Below are 8606 nucleotides of genomic sequence, written 5' to 3'. Positions count from 1 at the left end.
CGAAGCATCCGCTCAACTCCGTCAAACATCTTGATTTTGATGTTACCTACTCCAGCAACACGATAACCTATATCATCGCCCACATAGGCTAAAACAAACTCACCAGACTTGTACGAAGAGAACCACTCCCTGTTGGGTGTCGCATGAAAAGGGCAAGCCGAATCCAACATCCACGCTTCACCTTTGGTTGACCGCCTGTCTGATACTACGAGAACATCACTATTGCTGTCTGAGTCATCACCATGAGTTGCCTTATTAGCACATGCCCCACCATTGAGTTCTGGACAGTCCTTTCTCATATGTCCCCACTGCTTACACTTGTGACACTGTATATTCTTTTTCTTTTTCTTGTTCTTCCCAGCCTCATATCCCTTCCGCCACTGCTCACCCTTGACTAGCAAACCTTCACCATGAGAGACTTCCACCGCGTTCTTCTTTCTCATATCATAAGATAACAATGCTGCAGTAATATCCTCATTCTTGACGGTCTCCTTGCCGTGCGTCAAAGTAGTGATCAAATGGTCATAGGATGATGGCAACGAACAAAGAAGCAGAATTGCCCTATCCTCGTCGTCAACCGTCGCACCCAAGCGTGCTAGATCTGTCACGACTTGATTAAAGGCGTTCATATACTCCACAAGATCTGACCCCTCCTGCATCCTCATCCCATTCAACTTTTGCTTCAGATACACCTTGGTCATCGCAGTCTTGGACATAAACTGACTTTTCAGCTTCTCCCAGATCTTCTTCAGTGAATTCTCATCTATCACATGATAAATAACCTGGTCCAACAGACACAACCGTATAGTCCGGCTGCTTTCAACTGTAACTCCTCCCAGTCATCCGCCTCCATCTTAGCTGGCTTGGCATCCTGCAACAACGCCTTCAAGCATCCCTGTTGTGCCAACAAATTTTTCACCCTTGTCTGCCATAACCCAAAGCTTCCAGTTCCGTTGAACTTCTCCACCTCAAACCTGGTACCCGATGGCGCCATGGTTCTTCATACGGCTGACCCTGTGAAAAAATCATCCGAACTTCCCACGCAATGCCCAAATACACAATCGTGGGTACTGCTAGTAGCCAACTACTTGATCTTCACGTGAAGGCTAATGTCTAGGCTCAACTTCCCAATGCGTAGCTCTTGCCTTTTCTGCCAATGCCATGCTATTCCAATGAATGTGTATTTTTGATGGATTTTTCTCCGCTCAAATTGATCCGTTGTGTGCCTCTGTTCGCATCAGTCAAGGACTCGGTCCTCTTATTTTTTATCCAAAACAAATCTCATACGTACGGTTGTTTCCAATTGCACCACACATCTCGCTAGAATCTACACGTCCCGTGACCGAAGTCCACGCTCAGCTGCCCCTGCGCATGTCCTTCCGCTGCTTGGGCTTGTCCGCCTTGCCACGGGCCACGTATCAATCTCGCCGACTCCGAGTACTCAACTCAACGTCCATGCGATCATGACCCACACCGATTCTTCCGATCTCGCCGACGATAATTCTTCTGTGATATTTTCACCTCTAGATCAACAATCCACAGTCTCTTCGTAACCTTGCTCTGATACCACTTGCACTATCAGAAACCGTAATATTTCTATGAGTTGACTAATTTTTCTGTCGAGCCCGCAACTGGCCCACAGAAAAAACAATTGGGCTGTCTGTCGACCCCTACACGCCAGGAATATGTCCAATATTCTCATGGGCTGAGTAAGTACCGACAAGAATACAATTTTCGGCCCACCCGCGAAACACTAGACCGCAAAGAATTTTCAGCCCCGCGCATCTGGAAACTACGCCCCGCCATGGAGCCCTCTTTTCGCGCCCGTCATCGCGGCACGCTCAAATCCAACCCCCCCAAATCTCCTTATCCCTTCCTTTTGCACCACCCAATCCCTCCCCTCCGACCACCATCCCAGTGCCTTGCAAGGTCACCCAAGCGCCTCAACCTGCTCTCCGATATGGATCTGTGCCGGCCGGCCACCACCATCCATGGCTCCTCCGCTATTGGTCCCATCTCCGTTCTGGACATCACCCTGCGACACCAACGCTTGGCGTGCTCCTCCACCACGGCCCTGCTCGGACCACGCCTCCATCGACGCCACCGTTGAGAATCCACTCCAACTCGAGCAGTTCACTGGCGTCATGGAGGTACGTGACCTAAATCTCAAAACTCGGGCTGTTTCCTGTTTCTGGCATCTCCGGATCCCCAAATCTGGTGCAGCTCTAGGAATCCCCAAATCCGGCCTCAGATCTGATCTATAGACTGTGGTTTGGATGCATAATAATCCCCAAAACTGGTGCAGCTCCTTGGATCCCAAATCTCGTTCTGGATTTCAGCTATGTCTTTGAGGAAATTGCAACCATTTTTTTCTGCCTTATTACTTAAATTAGTTTGGAGGCAGCAGCATGTATCCACAGGATCTGAAATTTTACTAAGAATGGTTGGGATACTTGAGGTGTACCCGGGGAGTTTCAATTAGTTGTCATACTTTTAGTACGAATGGGTTTGGATACAACTGTACGTATCCAAAATGCATGTAATGTTGTTTCAGACTAGATGATAATTTTCTTTCTATTTCAGTGGGATTTTTTCATTGACGTACTGTAGAACACCATAATAATTCAATCTCTATTTTTTTCTGTCCATGCATTTTGATTTCACCTACTTCAAATATGTTGACATTCAGGAAGCACTGAGCAGCTGCATTGCAAATATGAGGAACATCGTCAGTGCAAGAAGTTCAGGTTCACTCAAGGGCAAGAAATAGTCTCATAATTTTGTTCCAAATAGTATGTACCATTCCCCACTTTGATACTTATGAACACCCATTTGAGATCTCCCTTTCCTACTTACAGTTCATCCATATCAATAGTAGGATTAAAGGTTCATGATCCAACTATAAGAGAGGTGTAATATCCTCTGCCCTTGACATGGTATGGTACATTCTGTTATTTCCCTACCTGTCTCCAAATTCATGTATTTATTAATTTCGATTCAAGTTTTCTAGCTTGCAAGATCATGCTATCTTCAATATACTCAAGAACAATCTGAAAATGCACCTAGACATTATATTTCAGAGTATTGACAATGAAACTGTACCAGGAAAGGCCTATTACCAGCAGCTATGCTCAACATATGAACGCTTTGTTATAACAATTAACAAGACAGATATGTTCAGGGGCTCCTATCATGGGCCATACTATATGTCATCTTAATTTAGTTACTCCTTTTACTACTCGCTTCTTGGAATTTCCTATTCTCTTATTATCTAGTACTTAACAGTTCTTCTGTATTCCTCATATTTAAGCTCACCGTGTTCTTCCTTCTCCCTTAAGTTGTATTTTGTTTTCTTTCTTATATTAAAGATTGAACAATTGCAGTGCAAGCACACAATTGGTTGTTCATGCTGGAGAAGGTGTGCAATCTTGCTGAGTGTATTTTTACACTGCTGGAACTAGATGATTGTAGCTCTTAGTTTTACAAGGTGGATGCAAGTGTCTGGGTGCGATGACCCGTAGATATTGCATTGCTCTGAAAATTATCAGGGCATTGCATAGATGAATGGATGTCACTCTTACCTTGTTGTTCTGAACTTCTGTACTAACTTATTGATGCATGAAGTAACAACAATCTTCTGTTTGGGGTCACCCCTTTGTCTAGTAGTGTTGCATGTTGGAAATATGCCCTAGAGACAATAATAAATTAGTTATTATTATTATATTTCATTGTTCATGATAATCGTTTATCATCCATGCTAGAATTGTATTGATAGGAAACTCAGACACATGTGTGGATACATAGACAACACCATGTCCCTAGTAAGCCTCTAGTTGGTAGCTCGTTGATCAATATATGGTTACAGTTTCCTGACCATGGACATTGGATGTCGTTGATAAGGGGATCACATCATTAGGAGAATAATGTGATGGACAAGACCCAATCCTAAGCCTAGCACAAAGAGCGTGTAGTTCGTATGCTAAAGCTTTTCTAATGTCAAGTATCATTTCCTTAGACCATGAGATTGTGAAACTCCCGGATACCGTAAGAGTGCTTTGGGTGTGCCAAACGTCACAACGTAACTGGGTGGCTATAAATGTGCACTACGGGTATCTCCGAAACTGTCTGTTGGGTTGGCACGAATCGAGACTGGGATTTGTCACTCCGTGTAAACGGAGAGGTATCTCTGGGCCCACTCGGTAGGACATCATCATAATGTGCACAATGTGATCAAGGAGTTGATCACGGGATGATGTGTTACGGAACGAGTAAAGAGACTTGCCGGTAACGAGATTGAACAAGGTATCGGGATACCGACGATCGAATCTCGGGCAAGTATCGTACCGCTAGACAAAGGGAATTGAATACGGGATTGATTGAATCCTCGACATCGTGGTTCATCCGATGAGATCATCGTGGAGCATGTGGAAGCCAACATGGGTATCCAGATCCCGCTGTTGGTTATTGACCGGAGAGTTGTCTCGGTCATGTCTGCATGACTCCCGAACCCTTAGGGTCTACACACTTAAGGTTCGATGACACTAGGGTTATAGGGAATAGATATACGTGGTTACCGAATGTTGTTTGGAGTCCCGGATGAGATTCTGGACGTCACGAGGAGTTCCGGAATGGTCCGGAGGTAAAGATTTATATATGGAAAGTCCTGTTTTGGTCACCGGAAAAGTTTCGGGTGCTATCGGTAACGTACCGGGACCACCGGGAGGGTCCCGGGGGTCCACCAGGTGGGGCTACCTTCCCTAGAGGGTTGCGTGGGCCAAGTGTGAGAGGGGACCAGCCCCAGGTGGGCTGGTGCGCCCCCCACCAGGGCCCAAGGCGAAGAGAGAAGGGAAAAGAGGGAAACCCTAGGCTCAGATGGGCCTAAGGCCCACCTAGTGGTGCGCCCCCCTCTCTCCCCCCTTGGCCACCCCCCTAGATGGGATCTAGGGCTGGCCGCCACCCCTAGGGGTGGAAACCTAGGTGGGGGCGCAGCCCCTCCCTTTCCCCTATATATAGTGGGGTTTTGGCTGCCATACACATGAGAACATCTCCTTCTTGGCGCAGCCCTACCCCTCTCCCTCCTCGTCTCTTGCGGTGCTTGGCGAAGCCCTGCTGGAGTACCACGCTCCTCCACCACCACCACGCCGTCGTGCTGCTGCTGGATGGAGTCTTCCCAACCTCTCCTTCTCCCCTTGCTGGATCAAGGCGTAGGAGACGTCACCGGGCTGTACGTGTGTTGAACATGGAGGTGCCGTCCGTTCGGCACTAGGATCATCGGTGATTTGGATCACGACGAGAACGACTCCATCAACCCCGTTTACTTGAACGCTTCCGCTTAGCGATCTACAAGGGTATGTAGATGCACTCTCCTTCCCCTCATTGCTAGATTAGTCCATAGATTGATCTTGGTGATGCGTAGAAAATTTTGAATTTCTGCTACGATCCCCAACAGTGGCATCATGAGCTAGGTCTATGCGTAGTTTCTATGCACGAGTAGAACACAAGTTGTTGTGGGCGTCGATTTTGTCAATTTGCTTGCCGTTACTAGTCTTATCTTGATTCGGCGGCATCGTGGGATGAAGCGGCCCAGACCGACCTTACACGTACTCTTACGTGAGACTGGTTCCACCGACTGACATGCACTAGTTGCATAAGGTGGCTAGCGGGTGTCTGTCTCTCCCACTTTAGTCGGATCGGATTCGATGAAAATGGTCCTTATGAAGGGTAAATAGAAATTGGCATATCACATTGTGGTTTCGCGTAGGTAAGAAATGTTCTTTCTAGAAACCTATAGCAGCCACGTAAAAACTTGCAACAATAATTAGAGGACGTCTAACTTGTTTTTGCAGCATATGCCTTGTGATGTGATATGGCCAAAAAGATGTGATGAATGATATATGTGATGTATGAGATTGATCATGTTCTTGTAATAGGAATCACGACTTGCATGTCGATGAGTATGACAACCGGCAGGAGCCATAAGAGTTGTCTTTATTTATTTATGACCTGCGTGTCAACATAAATGTCATGTAATTACTTTACTTTATTGCTAAAGCATTAGCCATATTAGTAGAAGTAATAGATGATGAGACAACTTCAAGAAGACACGATGATGAAGATCATGGTGTCATGCCGGTGACAACGATGATCATGGAGCCCCGAAGATGGAGATCAAAAGGAGCAAAATGATATTGGCCATATCATGTCAGTATTTGATTGCATGTGATGTTTATCATGTTTTACATCTTATTTGCTTAGAACAACGGTAGCTTAAATAAGATGATCCCTCACTAAAATTTCAAGAAAAGTGTTTCCCCTAACTGTGCACCGTTGCGAAGGTTCGTCGTTTCGAAGCACCACGTGATGATCGGGTGTGATAGATTCTAACGTTCGAATACAACGTGTGTAAGCCAGATTTACACAACAAAAAGCACTTAGGTTGACTTGACGAGCTTAGCATGTACATACATGGCCTCGGAACACGGAAGACCGAAAGGTCGAGCATGAGTCGTATAGAAGATACAATCAACATGAAGATGTTCACCGATATTGACTAGTCCGTCTCACGTGATGATCGGACACGGCCTAGTTGACTCGGATCATGTTTCACTTAGATGACTAGAGGGATGTCTATCTGAGTGGGAGTTCATTAAATAATTTGATTAGATGAACTCAATTATCATGAACATAGTCTAAATTGTCTTTGCAAATATGTTGTAGATAAATAGCTCATGTTGTAGCTCTCTGTTTCAATACGTTCCTAGAGAAAGATTAAGTTGAAAGATATTGTAAGCAATGATGCGGACTAGGTCCGTAGTTCGAGGAGTGTCCTCACTGCTACACAGAAGGCTTACGTCTTTGATGCACCGCTCGATGTGCAAACCTCTACAACGTCGTCTGTGGATGTTATGAACACCTAACAGACTCGTCCTAATGACTACTTGATAGTTTAGTGCACCATACTTTACGGCTTAGAATCGGGATTCCAATGACGTTTTGAACGGCATGAGACATATGAGATGTTCCAAGAGCTGAAATTGGGATTTCAGGCTCATGCCCATGTTGAGGTGTGAGACCTCTGACAAGTTCTTTTGCCAACAAGATGGAGGAGAATAGCTCAGCTAGTGAGCATGTGCTCAGAATGTCTGGGTGCTACAATCACTTAAATCAAGTGGGAGTTAAACTTGCAGATAAGATAGTGATTGATAGAGTTCTCTAGCCACTATCACTAAGCTACTAGATCTTCGTGATGAACTATGACATGCAAGGGATGGAGTTGATCCCGGAGCTGTTCGCGGTGCTTAAGACCGCAAAAGGTAGAAATCAAGAAGGAGCATCAAGTGTTGATGGTTTAACAAGACCACTGGTTTCAAGAAGGGCAAGGGCTAGAAGGGAAACTTCATGGATGGCAAACCAGTTGCCGCTCCAGTGAAGGAACCCAAGGTTGAACCCAAACCCGAGACTAAGTGCTTCTATTGTAAGGGGAACGATCACTGGTAGCGGAATTACCCCAAATGCATGGTAGATAAGAAGGCTGGCAACTTCAACAAAGTATATACGTGTTATTAATGTGTACCTCGCTAGTACTCCTGGTAGCACCTGGGTATTGGATACGGGTTGAGTTACTATTATTGCTGACTTGAAGCAAAAGCTACGGACTAAACAGAGACTGGCTAAGGGCGAGGTGACGATGTGTGTTGGAAGTGTTTCCAAAGTTGATGAGATCACCATCGCACGCTCCATCTGCCTTTGGGATTAGTATTGAACCTAGATAAATGTTATCAGGTGTCTACGTTGAGCATGAATATGATTAGATCATGTTCATTGCAATACGGTCATTCATTTAAGTTAGAGAATAATGGTTATTCTGTTTACATGAATGATACCTTTCATGGTCATGCACCCTATGTGAATGGTTCATTGAATCTCGGTCGTGGTAATACACATGTTCACGCCAAAGGATGTAGAGTTAATAATGATAGTACCACTTTCTTGTGGCACTGCCGCTTAGGTCATATTGGCGTAAGATGCATGAAGAAACTCCATGTCGATGGATGTTTGGAGTCACTTGATTTTGAATCGCTTGACACATGCGAGCCATGCCTCATGGGCAGGATGACTAAGACCCCGTTTTCAGGTACAATGAAACGGCCAAGTGACTTGTTGGAAATCATGCATGCTGATGCGTGTGATCCAATGAGAATTGAAGCGTGCGGTGGATATCGCTACTTTCTCATCTTCACTGACGATTTGGGTAGATATAGGTATATCTACTTAATGAAGCACAAGTCTGAAACGTTTGAAAAGTTCAAGCGATTTTAGAGTGAAGTTAAGAATCATCATAACAATAAGATCATGTTCCTACGATCTGATCAAAAGGGGATTTTCTGAGTTATGAGTTTGGCAAACACTTAAGACATTGTGGAATTGTTTCACAGTTGAAGCCACCTGGAACACCACAGGGTAATGGTGTGTCCGGACGTCGTAATTGAACCTTATGAGATATGGTGCGATCTATGATGTCTCTTACCAATCTACCGCTATTATTTTGAGGTTATGCACTAGAGACAGCTGCATTCACTTTAGATAGGACACCATATAAGTCCGTT

The 8606-nt window shown here is 45.0% G+C and overlaps 1 long non-coding RNA gene across 2 annotated transcripts; it reads left to right on the top strand.

The window, feature by feature from the left end:
* Positions 1–1783: 1783 nt before the first annotated feature.
* LOC147982246 (uncharacterized) lies at positions 1784–3718 on the top strand. 2 transcript variants are annotated; one of them, XR_015600017.1, is made up of 3 exons: positions 1795–2150; positions 2690–2936; positions 3384–3718. It is a non-coding gene; the product is annotated as an uncharacterized LOC147982246 (long non-coding RNA). The 2 variants fall into 2 exon arrangements; XR_015600016.1 differs by having other exon boundaries at positions 1784–2150; positions 2690–3718.
* Positions 3719–8606: the final 4888 nt, after the last annotated feature.

The sequence above is a fragment of the Triticum urartu genome, chromosome 3A (genome assembly GCF_056163025.1).
Source record: "Triticum urartu cultivar PI428250 chromosome 3A, HENAU_Tu73, whole genome shotgun sequence".
Classification (NCBI taxonomy): domain Eukaryota; kingdom Viridiplantae; phylum Streptophyta; class Magnoliopsida; order Poales; family Poaceae; genus Triticum; species Triticum urartu.
This window is presented reverse-complemented; position numbering and strand designations above follow the sequence as displayed.